The 17,340-nt window shown below is 34.8% G+C and overlaps 1 pseudogene; it reads right to left on the reverse strand.

Annotated features, from left to right (window-relative positions):
• LOC113073683 (tenascin-like) overlaps positions 1-17,340 on the reverse strand; it is a 51,178-nt pseudogene that overhangs the window by 8,215 nt on the left and 25,623 nt on the right.

Raw genomic sequence — 17,340 nt, forward strand, 5'->3', positions numbered from 1 at the left:
AAACAAACATTCCACATAAAATTTAAATAAATAAAACTAAAACTTAATAAATTACTTTATTTTGTAATACTATATATAAAAATGAATATAATTTATTCAATAATATATTTATATACATTTTCACATCTTTACATTTTAATATACATGAATTACTGATATTCCATATTATTAAAAATTAAATTAAATTAAATTAAATTAAATTAAATTAAATATATTATATTATGGTTGAATTATTAATTTTTTTTAGATCATGTACACATAGTTTGAGCAAAAATCTTCAAAATCACCACTAATCAGTGAAGTGACTTAACCGACCTGTAGTGAAAGTGTTGGACACTGGTTCGCTCTCCTCCAGACCTTTCACTGCAACAACTGACACCTGATACATCTCTCCAGGAATCAGATTCATCAGGGAAACCTGAGACCGTGACCCGTCCGCCGTCAACATCACAGGAGCACCTGATAAAACCCAGAAGAGAAGCCAGACTAGATGCATGAACTTCATCAGAGTGTCTCAAAAGTTGATCAATGCCTTGTAATCAACTGAGTTTTTATAGTCTTCATCTTCAACTGTGTGGTTTGCAGATGTATCTAATACATGTTTTCAATCATTTTCAGCTCCGGCACTCGCCTCCTTGGATGGAGATGTAAGTGATTCTGTAGGAGTCCGGTTGGGATCGAGGTCGAGTCCAGGAAACTACAGCCGTTGTGTCCGTGATGTCGGAGAAACCAAGGTCCTGTAGAGCTCCAAGGCCTGCCAGACAGCAATGCACATACACATTTATTAATAGCAAGAGAAAATGTTGAAGAAATTGGGAAAATTATCCACCCGGTGTCCTTATGTCCATTAAGTTATGAAGTTAATTCAAACAGCCACTGGAAAATGGACAAAGAGAAGGCCACTGAACTGCAGGAGAAACAGGTCTTTCCCTGGTGGAATGAAAAAAGTCCTAAAAGATAGATTCATTAGTTATAATAGTGCAAGAAACCATTTTAAACATGATCAATCATGCCTAAATCATTCCAATTACATTCCATAAATTTAACCTGGATCGAGACGATGACAAAAAGAAGGCATGTTATTTTGATCATGAACAGACGTTAGTTCTTAGTGCATGCAGACAAATTAACATCACGTTCCCAACAACGATGAGACGTGATGGTTTAGTAGAGAAATGAACATCGGGAGACTTTCCTCTGGATGCATGTACACACATTATGTTCCTTCATAAGAGCATGCAAGGTTAAAGTCAACGTCAACTGAAAACCAACCGTCCGTTTTGTCAAAACTTCTGATTAGTGTCTTTTCACCCAATAGATAAAGTCAAGCAGCAAGCAGTCTTGTTCTTGTTGATATCCAGTTTAAATGCATTGCATGCAAACAGTATTTGCTGCAGACTTTAACCTCGGATTGAAATATATCATGACAGATACATTTCAAATCACAATGCATCAAGATCGGTGCCTGTTTAGGATGAAGAGTGTTATTCAGATCCTCCTTCCATCACATTGCAGCCAAGAAAGCCCCTTGAATCCAGGAATGAACATGTTTGACAAATACAGTACCTGTTCTGGCAACAGCAGTAATGGGTTGGGAGCGATGTTCCAGCATGACACCGTAAAGCTCAATTTCATACTCAGTTCCCCCAAAAAGCTGCGTCAAAACTTTGGTTCTTTCATCGCCCGGAACAACAAACTCTCGAGGGTGGGAGAGCTTGCTTGAATCTCTAACTTTGAGAACGAATCGATCAAAGACATTGTCTTCTGCCGTCCAGGCCAGCCGGAAACTCTCAGGGGTGACGTCCGACACGAAAAGCTGCTGGATCTCTGGCTCTGCCTCTGATTGACAAGGAGAAATGTGGCTTTTTTCTTGTTTTAACTGTCTTTCCTTCTTTATAGTGATTTCATGCAAGACTGTGTTTCCCTCTGAGCTGCTCGTGAAAAACCTTCCTAGGAAAGTTCAAAGAACGTTTGTTTAAACCTATCTGCTCTTAAATAATGTTATTTACACATTGCTTGTGAAATGTTATAATGAAATGTTTAAGGCTGAAATACACTTCACGAGTTTTGACCTGATTCTCCATTGATTTTCAGTTTGGACGCTAGTTAACGAAAGGTCAGAGCTACTCTGCAGATTTAAGCTGAATTATTTTATAGAAAACTGTGTAGTGTGTGATGGTCACAGACTCAAATTAATGACGAATTAATGAAATAAATGAGCTTTTCGACGACATTAATTTATTGAGATGCACCTGTATGTAAACAATAATATACTATTTATATCATTTTAAACATTTTAATTTAATAGAATGTTTGTTTAAAGCTATCTGAAACATTCTTTTCAAACACTACAGCTTGCTACTTGTTCAAAGAATATTGAAAAATCAAAGAATATTCAAAAGTAACATTCCCATAATGTTTGCAAAATTACAAAAGTAACATTGCCTTAACGTTTGCTCTAAACACAAATAACCAAAAAAAAAAAAAAAAAAAAAAAAAAGGGAACATTAGCACAACATTCTTAGAACATATTTTTGTTATATACAGTGCACAGCCAGCCATTCAGTGGAAAACACAATTCAAATATGGCATCAAACATGTGTATGCACATATTTTTAAGGAAATGGGACCAGTGGAGCATGAACAAGCAGCACCAGAAACAAAATGCTTCATTGACGGAGGAGACCTGGCAAATAAAGAAAGGACAGTGAGGAGGAGGTAGTCGAGTTGTGTAGAAGTTTCCCAAAGCTTATATCAAACAGCAGCTCATCATCTAGAATTTGGACTGTAACATCTAAAAGAACGTGTAAACACACATGTTCTTGCGTTGCATCTGCACAATTATTATTATTTTTTATTCATGGCTACTATTCTATTTTGTGACTTTTAGATCAGTCTAAACTAGTTGCAGTCACTATTTTGGGAAAATCACACATTACATATTTAAAAATAATTTAATAATAATAATAAAAAAATAAAATATTATATATATAGGTAGGTTGAGCAGCAATACTGCATAATGTATTAATTCTTCAGATTATTTTGCCATACTCTACAGGGAGATTTTTTTTTATTATTATTGTTTTTTGTGCACCTACAATATATCAACATATCAGAGAGAAACTACACTCTTGAACATACAATCCCTGAAAAAAATTGCCATTCATTTATTAGATATGAAAAACATTTTACTACTCAACAAAAAGTTTAAACTACCAAGCTTGGGCAGTGAAACTTTGATATGATGGAGTGACGTGCAGTTGAAAAGCAGAGAGATGTACCTGTAACAGCCACTGTGGTGACTGGATGAGACTGTAACCCATCCCCTGACACCCCGGTCACACTGACTTCATAGCCAATGCCAGTGATCATGCCCAAAACATCCAGTACGGTCTGGTTCCCCGGCACTATGAACTCTTGCGGCTCCAGCAGCTGACCAGAGTCCAACATCTTTACCTGAAAATAGCTGAAGCCCTCGGAGGAATCTGCCACCCAGGACACCCGAAATCCGTATGGGGTAATATCCGAAACCGTGAGGTTTTCCACTTTAGGTAATGATGCTGGGTCACGTGGTACAGCATTCATTTGGGTCCCGTGGTTAAAGTGTTATAGGAAGGGACAATACAGGGTGAGGATGTATAACTGATGTATAACTGATTCTGCAGTGATTGCAAGGTCAAAATAGCTTGTAATCTGTCAAAGGATGCTTATCGATTTTTATTGTATGAGCTTTCTATTCTTGGCTTCCCCATGCAAAATAATAGAGTATTCAATGGGTGCAATAGAACTGCATGCATACGCAATAGTAAAAAACTGAAATCATTAGTCTGTGTTAATGTCATTAGACAACATGAGTTCAGGCTGATGCAAAAATGAGTTTTCAACCTCAAATACCACTTTATTTTTCTTAAGCAAGCCAAGTTGCAAACTGAAACTGCACCTGAACACAAGCTATTTGTATCACAGACCACTGAATATAACGCAAAACTGCAAGAAAGAAAAAAGTGCTTTACACCAAGACCAACATGAGAAATTGTCACAAACCAGTAAGAAAGAAAAATACATATAAATATTTTGATATCAGTATTTAATGTGACAAATTGTAAAAAGAATTTGCAAAAAAGTATAATTTTATGTATACTGTATACATGTGTGTGCGTGTATAATATATATATATATATATGTATACAAACACACATACACAAATTGTGAAAAACTGATGTTTTACCTGGTGTAAAATGGCCTTCAGAATCATTTAATTAGAGTCTTGTAAATTATTACATGCATGCAAGGGTGCAAAATAAATAATAAATAAATAAATACTACACAATAAAAAGCCACAGGCAGTTTCAGTAATTTGCTTGAAACATCCTCCACCTGGATGCAAAATTGTTAGTTCTGTCAATGTTCTGATTTGTTGTGATAGAGGCATGGAAAGCTTGCACAGTACCTGTTCTGGTATTGAAGGAAACTGCTGGAGTTTGACAGCCACGAGACAGACCATAAAACACTGTGTCATAGACCGCAGAGTCCATAAGACCTGTGACGGTAACGTTCTTCTCTGCACCTGACAGCCTGAGCTCTACAACATCATACAGCTGCTCACGGTCAGTGACACGAGCAGCAAAGCCATCCAAGTGGCCTGACAGTGTGCTCCAGTACAGCGTCAAGCCATCCGGCCGTGTTTCAGACCCCACAACGGGGCCCAGTTTAGGCTTAGGCTCTGGATGAATGAAAGAAAGTACTAGGTTTTGTTACATAATTTAATGCCAGCTGAAACAAATGAACACTGGAGGTTTAATACAGTAATAATATTCTGGGTTGATTGCTTTAACGTCTGGGAAAGCATCTGTGGTTTGCAGTCAGTTGCATCAGAAAATAATTTAAAATCAGGACTCAGGTTTGTAAAAAAAAAAAAAAAAGAAAAGAAAAAAAAGAAGCATTTACATAATACTTTAAAATAAAACAAATTATACATTTAATTATATATCAAGATGTTTAATTCTAATAATACACATACACAGATATATATATATATATATATATATATATATATATATATATATATATATATATATATATATATATATATAAAAATATATATATATATACACATAAAGGCCATATTGGAGTAATAATTAAAAAACAAATTTTTATTATTAGTTTATATTTATAATTGTGGAGTATGGACTTAAACTATTAAAAAGATATTATTTTTTACTAGCTGAAATAAAATAAAATATAAATATTAGATGAAAAAGAAAGTACTAAAGTACTAAAATAAACTAAAAAAGAAAGAAAAATAAAAGTTATAATATTTAAGCTTTTTAATTATTAATCTTAAATACATCTGTATGTACACATATATATTAAACAAGTAAAAATGATAAAAAGCATAAGAAAAAAAGAAAGAAAACAATCTGAAATTAAAACGAAAACTGAAAATATAGGCTACAAATAAAATCTAATACTATCCAAGAGACTAACAGATAGCAAGTTAATTTTGTGCAAACACATGGTAAGGAAGCAAATCTGAGCAGTTGTGTTTCCAGTAGTCAAAAGCATGCGCTGCTGTACCTGTGGTTACTACAGTGGTCAGGGCAGCTGTGTTTGAGCCACCGGAGGCGGCGTACAGCTTGATCTGATATTGTGTGTCTCCTCTGAGGCCGGTCAGCACTGTGGAGTGAACACCCGCGGGCAAGGTGCGCCACGTCGCCTGCGTGGGCAAAGCAGACTCTCTCACCTCGACTATAAAATGATCAAACGCCTTCTCTCCTGTCCGCCAGGAGAGCGACACTGTGTCTGAGCTAATGTTTGAAACAACTAGCCCAGACAGGGGGGAGAAAGTCAGCCATGACGATTCGTTTAGTGCCTCTTTCTCTTTTGTTTAGAGATCTGTCAATGCTTACTTGATGCCTAACTGACAAAACAGCCTTGGTTTAAGGAATAGCTCACCCAAAAATAATTTACTCACCTAACCCAGCTAACAGGGAACATTCTCAGAGAACACTCTCTAACTTAAGCTAATGTTCTGGTAAGGTTCACTCAAAGTTATGAACAAAAGCTTTTTCAGTAATATAAAAAAAACGTATGTTCAACGTTACCTGGTGAAACTTTGCTTGCTGAAACTGGAAAAAAAAATTCTGTGCACTATATGTCCCCACCTAACAAAAATATGTTGTAAGGACGTTTTGCTAACATTCCAATTAAGCTTTGAAAATGTTATTTCGGAAGGTTCTCTGAACATTCAAAAAGTTCCGTCTTTTAAAGTTTTAAAAATGTTTCTTGGTTATGCGAAAGTTCCATTTACTCATTTTGCCTTATGGGAACGTTACTTTAGAATGTTCTCAGAAAAAAGTAACATTTAAAAATGTTAGACAAACATCCAACTACAACATTTGTAAAAAATAAATGTAAAATGTTTGTGCTAACATTTTAAAAACAATATTAAACATTGAATGAGCATTCTATTAACATTATTTCTGAATGTTATCTGACATTTTTTTATGTTTTAAAAATGTTTTTCTTGGAATTGGAAACATCAACGAAAAATTCCATTTGATCATTTTTCAAACATAATGGGAGCATTTCTGTAGAATGTTCTCTGAACGTTTAAAAAACGTTAGATGAATATTCAACTAATATATATATATAAAGATTTATAAATAATGTTTTAATGCTAACATTTTGAGAACATTATTGAAGACTAGACACTTTCAGTGAATGTTCTATTAACATTACTGACAAAAGAGTACAACATACTTCATATATTCCATGTCCCTTGCTAACAAAAAGTAAACATAGGCAAATGTTCCCATTGAGTTAAGAAAATGTTATTTCAGAATGTTCTCTAAATGTTCAAAATGTCCCTTTTAATAATGTTTTAAAAACAGTTTTCTTGGTAATGCAAATGTTAAGGGAACATTCTTTTTTTTTTTTATAATTTTGCGAAGATTATGGGAACATCTGAATGTTTCTGCAAAAAGTTCTGAAACAAGAAGTGGCATTAAAAAAACTGGTTAGATAATTGTTCGACTTAAATACAAAAAAACAAAACAAAACAAAAAAAAGTTAATGATTTACAATTAATGCTTTTGTGCTAAGATTTTGAAAGTTGCTTTAGTTCTCAGAATGATCGCTGTTAGCTGGGTCTTTCTTTGAGTAATAGGCTTAATTTAGCCTCTTATGTGCTTGCAAACAGTTTTAAATTTAGGTCTGATGCAACTCATCTTGAGGCACCAGATTTCAATATGCAAAGCAGAGGGTTTTCAGTTATTTACTTCTTTTTTTTTCTTTTTACTTCTACAATTTTGCATGTTCCTCACAAAAAGCTACAATATGACTTCAGAAGACATATATTGCTTGAGTTACATGGACCCATTTTAGAGAGTATAACTTTTAACATATAAAGAAGAAGAAGAAAAACAACATTTAAGCTTGGCATGACATGAGTAAATGTGATCTTTTTAGTTGAACTACTCCTTTAAGGCCTGATTTATGATTTCAAGTTTAAACAAACGGGGGAAAGAAGCAAGGAAACGAGAGAATTGCAGTTACCTGTGGAGGCGACAGCACTGACGGAGTCTGTTCTCCTTCCCTTCACGACTCCAGTGAGGTAAGCTATATAGTCAGTAGTCGGCCGTAGCCCGGTGATTTCATATGACTGTGTGCTTCCTGACAGATTATATTCAACTGGCTCCCGCCGCCAGCTAGAGTCTATAATCTCCAGAATAAACCTCTCAATATCTCCTCTCGTGCCATTCCATGAAATGGAGAAGCTCTCTGATGTAATATTAGAAACATACACATTGCCAACCACTGGAGCGCTATCTAAAGGGAGAAACGATTATTGGAATAGCGCAGTTGCACTGTACAATATGCATAATTTGTTTAACTGAGAAACGTCTGACAGATTAATTCTAGGAAAGATTTGCTTTTCTTTTGTAAGAATTGCTATGAATACTGACGAATATTATGGTTTAAGTTTTAAAATGCACCTCAAGTGTGTGTGCTGGATTTGGCCTGTTTTCCACAGCCCACAGCTGGAGCATGCACAATGCATGTTTATTTTTGCAGGCATGCATGCATAATGTGCTTTTTCATGTAAATTAGGTTTCATGATGATAATGTTTGTAATAAATATAATAAAAAATAAATAAGGCAATTAATTGTAATTAGTTTAATATTAAAGAAATTCTCTGGCTGCAAACAGACCTCACTATGAAAACAAAAAAAGCAGAACAAATTTTAAAAAGGATAGGAAAACACAAATTTAATAAAGGCTATTTTGTTGTTTTTGTTCATTGTAGTGTCAAAAAAGTCTGACTAGAATATTGTGTTAGTGCATAAGAAGCAATCCACACAAAAGATGCATCAAGGTGCCTAGGTTTTATTATTGCCATTCAAACAATACCATAAAGTTATGCTCTTTGCTGAGTGCAGTATGATGCTTGGTGATGCCCAGACAGCAGTGTCTGAATATTTAAGTACATTTTAAAATAATTATTACATTTAATTATTATAACTAATTGTAAGTTATTATTTGATCTATTATTAAAAATATTAATTTATTGATTTTTTTTTTAAATATTGTTCGCTAAATTATATCGTTACTTTTATTACACCAAACATTGATAATTACAACAATTTATAATGTTTTAATATAAAAAATAGCTATCAACAGAGAATTAAAAGCCAATTAATATGTTTTTGTTTTGTTTTTTACATTTTCTAATTACTTCTACTTCTAATAAAAAAAACAGCTAATAATAGCTGAATATTTTTAAATAAGGTTTTTACATTAAAAAAATCTTCCATTAATCTTCCATTAAAACAATTTTTTTTTTTGTTGACTGAATTAAATGAAATTATTTAAAATATATACAGCATCAGAGTACCAAGAACAAGCAAATGTGAGGCTTAATTGTTGAAATGTGAACTTTTATAAAATATATTTAGTAAAAGGTTTGACTGACAAAACAAATTTTGGAACCGCTGACATAGAAAGTCCTCAAAAAAAATAAAAAAATAAAAATAGATAAATATTGACCTTACTTATTCAGTGCACATTGCTTCTATATCAATTCAAAAAGTGTGTGAAATTATGCAAGTAGGGTATGAGATAAAGTGAATGAAATTAAGAGGATGAAATATGTTGCAATCACTGCAGCTCATCAAAACTCACCACAATGTGGTAAATGTGTGAAATGGGTACTAGTGGCATGCATGTGGGCAGATGGATAAAATGGATGATAGTGTAATGGACGACACTGTTGAACACAAAGCTTTGATTTCAGTGGAAGGAATTGAATGGAAACACAGAATTTTCTGTGCCCCAGCACAATCAATTGTGAGGCAAGACCGACACAGTGGCTGGAACAGTAGAGGTAACAATCAGTTTACCTTAAAATAATTAACAATCAACTAATTATAATGGACAGCATTAAGTGTTTTCTCATCATTCTCAATGGCCCCATGCAACAAAGACGTTTAGGTTTCACGAAAAAATAAAATGAAATGTTAAAGCAGAAACAGCCCTTGGGAAAAAGAAGTGTGCTGAATTGTGTTTCAAAACTTCAAAGCATATATATATATATATATATGCTTTGAAGTTTTGAAACATATATATATGCTGGGTTATTTTAATCCAATTTTGGGTCAAATTAGGACTAACCCAACTTTTGGGTTAAAAATATAATGTACAAATTTAACGCAACCGTTGGGTCAGTCCATATTTGACCCAAAGTTGGGTTGAAACAACCCAGCATTTTTTAGAGTGTATATGTGTGTGTGTGTGTGTGTGTGTGTGTTTGTATGAAGTATTAAATTAATGAAATATACATAGAATATGTGTAAGAGTATATTTAATATGTAAAACAATACAAAATATATTGTTAATACTGATGTATTAAATATATATTCTGAAATATTAATATATCACATGAAATATTAATAATAAATGTACACTTCAGTGTGTCAAATGTTAAAAAAGCACTCTTAAGTTCAACTAATTGAATATATTTTCATTTAATTGTAAATGCAATTAGGGCTCCGAAAACATTAAATCTTAAGAATATTATTTCCATAATAAGCACTGTTTTTAAAGGTCTGCTAAAGTACACTTCTTTTTCAGCAAGGACATCCAGGTAAGCATGGGTACCTGTAGCTGTTTGAGTGTAGATCGACCCCAGGGTCGAGCCTTGATGCACTCCGTATAACGTAATTATATAGGATGTGTCAGGACTGAGCCCAGACATCCACAAACTATGTGCATCGCCAGATACTGAAAGGTTCTGTCTTTCTGGACCTGCTGAATTTTCCACTTCAATCACAAAACTCTCAAAGACAAAGCCATCCTCAATGGTCCAGGACACATTGAAGCTATCCCAAGATACATCAGACACACTCTGACTGCCAATCTGCGGTCTCTGCTCCTCTGACGGACAAAGAAATCAGATATTTTGAGAGTTATTGTCACTGAAATGAATTACATTTGCATAATAAAATGAGCTGAACTTGTAAGTGCCACTAGCTTAACATGTTGACAGATACAGAAGAAACAGTTAATAGATGTAATGAAATGATATGGATAAAGACATGAGGCACAGAGAGATTGTGTTCATTGAAGTTGAGAAACAATGGTCAGAGTGATCAAATAAAACATTAAAGTGGAGGTTTCTCATGAAACAATTCTGCTAGTTTTTATGGCATTAGAAGTACTGAGATTACATCTTGCGTAATAGTTAAAATTTTATGTGAATATGAGCTTGATCTGAGAAGCAAATTTTGAATGATATTTGATGTTTAAGTACAGTACAGTTCGGTAAGGTTTAACCAATGTTTTTGAGTCTTTCTTTGATAGCTATATATATATATATATATATATATATATATATATATATATATATATATATATATATATATATATATATAGTCACTGGCCACTTTATTAGGTATACCTTGCTAGTGCTGGGATGGAGTTAGGGTTAGGGTTAGAGTTAGGGTTAGGGTTAGGGTAATAAAGAGATGGACATGGTCAGCAACAATACTCAGGTAGGCCGTGGCATTTAAACGATGCTCAGTTGGTACTAAGCGGCCCAAATTGTGCCAAGACATATCCCACACAGCATTATAACATCACCAGCAGCCTGAAACATTGAGACAAGGCAGGATGGATCCATGCTTTCATGTTCTTTACACCAAACTCTGACCCTACTATCTGAATGTCGCAGCAGAAATCGAGACTCATCAGACCAAGCAATGTTTTTCCAATCTGTTTTTGTACAATTTTGGTGAGCCTGTAGTGCAGTGGTGGACAGTAACGGAGTAGCTTTACTTCATTACTGTACTTAAGTACATTTTTCAAGTATCTGTACTTTACTGGAGTAGTTTTATTTTGAGCAACTTTTACTTTTACTTCACTACATTCCAAAGAATAAAATCGTACTTTTTACTTCACTACATTTCATAAAACATATCGTTACTCCCTATAATATATCACGTGCTCCGACACGCAGAAGCGGTGTCTGATTCATCATGAACGAACTGAGTCTTTTCAAAATAAACTTTTAAATCGGATCGCGAATCGCACCAAACGATTCGTTTACGAATTAGAATTATCCGGTTGCAGCTGTTCTGGAGTCGACCACTCACTAATTCAAATGAACCATTTAGTGCAAGTCTCCAGAAGTAAGAACCGGGAGATCTTGTGAGCGCGCGTGCGTCTGATGTTGCTAAAAGTAAGTTATGTCGAAATTTTGGATTAATTATTGTAACTGAAAATCATATTTAGGTCAAAACTGTCAGTTGTTTGGGAACTAAATCCGTTGTATAGAGTGATCTATTTGAGCCCACTGAAATGCTTGAGTGCAGACGATGCAGACACATCAATTTTAGGTAAAAAAACAACAACAACAACAAAAAACCCCATAAAATAACACAGATCAAATACAATAACTGATGCACGTTCAAATTCACCGCTGCCGTAATGTTAACAGTTTTATTAAAATGTCCTATGTTACGTCTGTTTTTATATTGTTTATCGACAGTAACGTTATACATATGTATATTGTTTGGATTAACTAGACGAGTAGACAGACATGAATGTTCATCGTACTGAAAATAAGTAAATATTGTTAGCTGATGCTAACTGTCTAGCTAGCTGTCTGTTAGTGCTAAGTTGATGTAATTTTTTTAATGTCCAAATATTTTTATTCAGCCACACACATATATCTATATATATATAGATTACATCTGGTTAGAAAAGAAATGATGTGATGTTCAGAACATGGTAACTACAGTAATTATCAGTGGGAAGAGATGCACCCCGTTTGGCTAGGGGTGTTTTTAAACCACAGACAAGATTTGAGAAGGAAAAAATAATTACGAAATTTGTTTTATTATTTTTTTCCTTAAAATGTTCTTCCTAACTTCAGGCCTTATTATCATGTCATATATACAGTACAGACCAAAAGTTTGGACACACCTTCTCATTCAAAGAGTTTTCTTTATTTTCATGACTATGAAAATAGTAGATTCACACTGAAGGCATCAAAACTATGAATTAACACATGTGGAATTATATACATAACAAAAAAGTGTGAAGCTGAAAATATGTCACATTGCAGGTTCTTCAAAGTAGCACCTTCTGCTTTGATTACTGCTTTGCACACTCTTGGCATTCTCTTGATGAGCTTCAAGAGGTAGTCTCCTGAAATGGTCTTCCAATAGTCTTGAAGGAGTTCCCCGAGAGATGCTTAGCACTTGTTGGCCCTTTTGCCTTCTGTCTGCGGTCCAGCTCACCCCTAAACCATCTGGATTGGGTTCAGGTCCGGTGACTGTGGAGGCCAGTTCATCTGGCGCAGCACCCCATCACTCTCCTTCTTGGTCAAATAGCCCTTGATGCCTTCAGTGTGACTCTACAATCTTCATAGTCATGAAAATAAAGGAAACTCTTTGAATGAGAAGGTGTGTCCAAACTTTTGGTCTGTACTGTAACTTTGATGTTCTGTAAAACAACTAACTTTAAAATACTTTTTTCTTACTGGTCAAAATCAGATGGTCATCTCTGTTTTCTCTCAGGTACATCACAGTGTAAGCTTCACAGTGAACATTACTCTAATCAGCGTAGTCCATATCAACAACAAAAATATCTCCATATAGTGGTTATTTTGGAAAAAAATCCAAGGTATTTTGAGCAGTAGGGTTATAAAAAAAAATGTGCTAATATAAAATTAAATTAAGTAGCCTATATAAAATTGCAAACATCTATCTTGCAGTACTTTTTTACATAAAAAATTTAGTACTTTTGTACTTTCACTTGAGTAAAATTGAAAAAGGAGTACTTTTACTGGAGTAATATTTTACCATATGTATCTGTACTTTTACTCAAGTACTTGATTTGTGTACTTCGTCCACCACTGCTGTAGTGTTAGCCTCAGTTTCCTGTTCTGTTCTTAGCTGAAAGGAGCTGCACCTGGTGTGGTCTTCTGCTGCTGTCCCTCATCTGTTTCAGGGTTCGAAGCGTGCGTTCAGAGAAGTTATTCTTCATCCCTTGATTGTAACGACTGGTTATTTGAGTTAATGTTGCCTTTCTATTATCTCAAACCAGTCTGCCCATGCTCCTCTGACCTCTGACATCAACAAGGAATTTTCATCCAACTGCCCAAGTAAACCCTAGAGATGGCCGTGTGTGAAAATCCCAGTAGATCAGCAGTTTTTGAAAGACCAGCCCATCTGGCACCAACAACCATTCCACTTATTCAGTCACTCTTCACCCTTTCTTCCCCATTGCCCACTCAGTTTGAACTACAGAAATTTGTCTTCTCCACGTCTAAATGCCTAAATGCAATGAGTTGCTGTCATGTGATTGGCTGATTAGCAATTTGTATTACCAAACAATTGAACAGGTGTAACTAATAAACTGTCCGGTGAGTGCATATATTCATATAAATCTGAACTGTAGTGTGTAAACTAAATACTCAACATGCACAAAATTATGCTTACATGCAACAGCTGACAAGCTAGACTTAACAAAAGCATTTTAATTACACTGGACTGCTTTCATTATAGTCATGGAAGTCTACATAAACCAAAGCCCACAGCCATTGTTCAAGCAAACTAGGTGTGGTTTCTTGGTGTTGACCCAAAAATCTTTTAAACTAACCAAATAAACCAAACTCTGACGTCAAAAGGTCTTGGATTTGCATTAAACACTGTAGTGTAAAAACACAATTTTCCCACAAACCGTATTGCGCCTGCAGAATTGCTCTCAAGATGATGGGCTAAGGCCTGGTTCACACGGGACGATTTTAAAATTGTCGGCCGATTTTCCAAACCTGAGAGACCCCACACACGGCGATAAAAAATCACGGGTCTAACAGTTTTGGTCGTTCAGTGTGTGGTGTGCAGCCACACGGCAATATCAACACATCACACACGAACCGATTTGACTCCCGAGAATTCCCAGGTCAGACGGCAAATCTCGCAAAATCCCTCGAGATCAAACGTGACTTCAGAGTAAACAATCATGGCGGACGAAGAGGACGCAGTGGCCGTAGTTTGTGCTTTGTTTTTAACGAAAAAAAAACATAAGGAAAACAAGAAAAGGCGATGGTCAAAGAGGTGGAGACAACGCGAGCATGGACTAACGTTATACTTGCTACATCATGATATGGAGGAAAGTTGTTGTTTTATCTCATAGAAATGTTGTTACGTACTACACAGATTAATCGTTGAAATAAACGTTCATATATTCGTTTCCATGTACTCTGGTGGACTGCAGTTGTGGATGTAGTTATGCCAATCGACTTTATTTGTATTTGTTATATTATATACACCGGCTGTTTTGATTTCGTTTCCCGGTACTTACTTACTCACCGCCTCGTCACCTCGCTTTCTGATTGGCTACACGCCACAGTCCACAGGCTGCGTGATTGTTTGTCCTCGGGGGACACCACACACGAGAAGAAATCGGGCCAAATAAATCCAACATGTTGGATATCCCCGATTTGAGATCGGAGCGGTCCCGACGTTCTTCCGAGCAGAGGAGAGCGGTCTTAACACACCACACACGGCAGGAATATTTGATCAGATTTTTTTACGATAATCGGAGCATCCTAAGATTGTTGGAAGGGGTGAATCGGGGCTAAAATCGGCCTAATTATCCTGTCGTGTGAACCAGCCTTAACTTTTACATTTTAAGAATTACTTTAAATGAATGAACAAATGAATGATATTTTGTAGTAATATGAATGTTGTAGTTATGGTGGATGACAGATGACTGAGGTTTCTGAATCTCATGTCAATGTACCTGTCTTGATGTGAACATTGACAGGTTTGGATTTCTCGCCCTCCTTCATCCCATACAATGTAATCTCATAAAGCGTTTCAGGGTTCAGTCCATCTGCATGGACCTGCCTGGCTTCTCCAGACACTTCAATGACTTTGTCTTTGGACTTATTTGATGTTGAGTTTAACTCAACGATGAAGCTATCGAAGGCTCTTTCAGGAGCCGACCAAAACAGCATCAAACTATTCCTGCTCACATCAGTGACATTTAGGTCACCCAGGGACCCTTGATTTGGGCCCTCGAATTCATACCCTGAGGCTTCAGTTTTAAAATCCTCTGTTAAAAGAGTGGAGGTAGAGACTGATGGCTGAACCTCCTTATGGAGGCTTGGTAGCGTTGTTGAAACACTTTTGAAGGTCATTGCAACAACATCAGGAGAGGTAGACTTTGGTGCTATAGAGGAAAGTACATTCAGTTGGTTTAAGGTCAGAAATTAAAGATAAAACAGAATTTGAGATGCTTTACCTGTAAAAACAAGAAGTAAAATAATGCACAATTAGAATACGAATATATACATTTTAATCTACTATTAATCTCCTGCTTTGCACAGTAAATACCTGCAAATTAATTTCTATTAAATTATTGAAATTAAGTGCATTTTATAATCCTTTCTAAATATTATGATTGTTAATAATATTTTGACTTAAATACCTCGAGAGCCTAATTGACAAAACATCAACTGCAGGATTGTATTTCATCATGTCTGTCAGGATTATTACTAAAACTATATATATATATATATATATATATATATATATATATATATAAAATAGGTAAAAATTGATAGCCTGAATGCACTGTAAGTTGTGTAATAAACTAATAAAAATGACAAACACATTCAACAGAATTTCTAACTTTAACAAAAATGGTACATTCAACAGTAAAAAAACTCGAAATATAAAATAAAACCCAGGCTTATAGTATCTAACAGATATTAAAATAACACTGGCATATGTCATATTGCCCATCAAAATCCAAAAAAAAAAAAATCAAATAAAAATAAATAAATAAAAAAAGCCAATTTCAGGACCTCAAATATTTTATGCATTGTGCATATTTTATGATTTTAAGGCATATACAAAATGCATAGAAATAGCACTGTGACATGAGTATTTACAGAAACAATGCTACAGATAATTTCGTAGTAAATTCACCCCTCAGTTTCTCAATGTAAACTGGGGTTTGAGTTACAATGCATGCAATAAAAGTCAATTCACATGCATATGATGTTACCATTCTTCTTGAATCATTTCAGTCTACATGCATGTATCTGAAAACATCTGACATTAATGACCATGAGCCATTAATTGCTGAAGTTTCCAAGTAGTCCACTAGTGGAAGTACAAGGGATGCTTCAGGCTGATGGATAATCCACGCAGACCTCAAGATGTTCTGAGGAAAGGACATGCATGAAGACGATTCCCAGAGATTTAACAAACCACAAACAGTATTCTGTTCTGATCGGCCTTGAAGGCATTTTCACCACACAGTTTAGTTTGTTATGAGGGTTAATAATTTCCACTGCAAAAACCTTTGTGGATTTCCTTGTCTGAGCCAATGAGTAGCCATATGCACAGTAGGGCTGGGTGATATACTGAATTATCACAACATTTGCAATAATAACAAAAAAAAAAAAGTAAAATAATAAATATTATAAAATCAAGCAAAATAAAAAATGTATCCTGTAAAAATATTGTCTTCTTTTCTGAGCCAATAAGTAGCCATATACAGAAAAGGGATGATGAATACTGAATATGCACAATATATTTTTCATGATTCTTCAGGTGAATTGAACAAAATGTACAGTATATTATAAAAATTAAATAAAAACCATAAAATATCTCAGTAGCAAAAACAGCAATAGAGTCGAATTCATGGAAGTTGCTGCATTACATGTATTTATGTCATTTTTATGTGTTAATGTATTTGTTTAAATATACATATACATACATACATACATACATACATATATATATATATATATATATATA

This window comes from Carassius auratus, chromosome 5, assembly GCF_003368295.1.
Source record: "Carassius auratus strain Wakin chromosome 5, ASM336829v1, whole genome shotgun sequence".
NCBI classification, from domain to species: domain Eukaryota; kingdom Metazoa; phylum Chordata; class Actinopteri; order Cypriniformes; family Cyprinidae; genus Carassius; species Carassius auratus.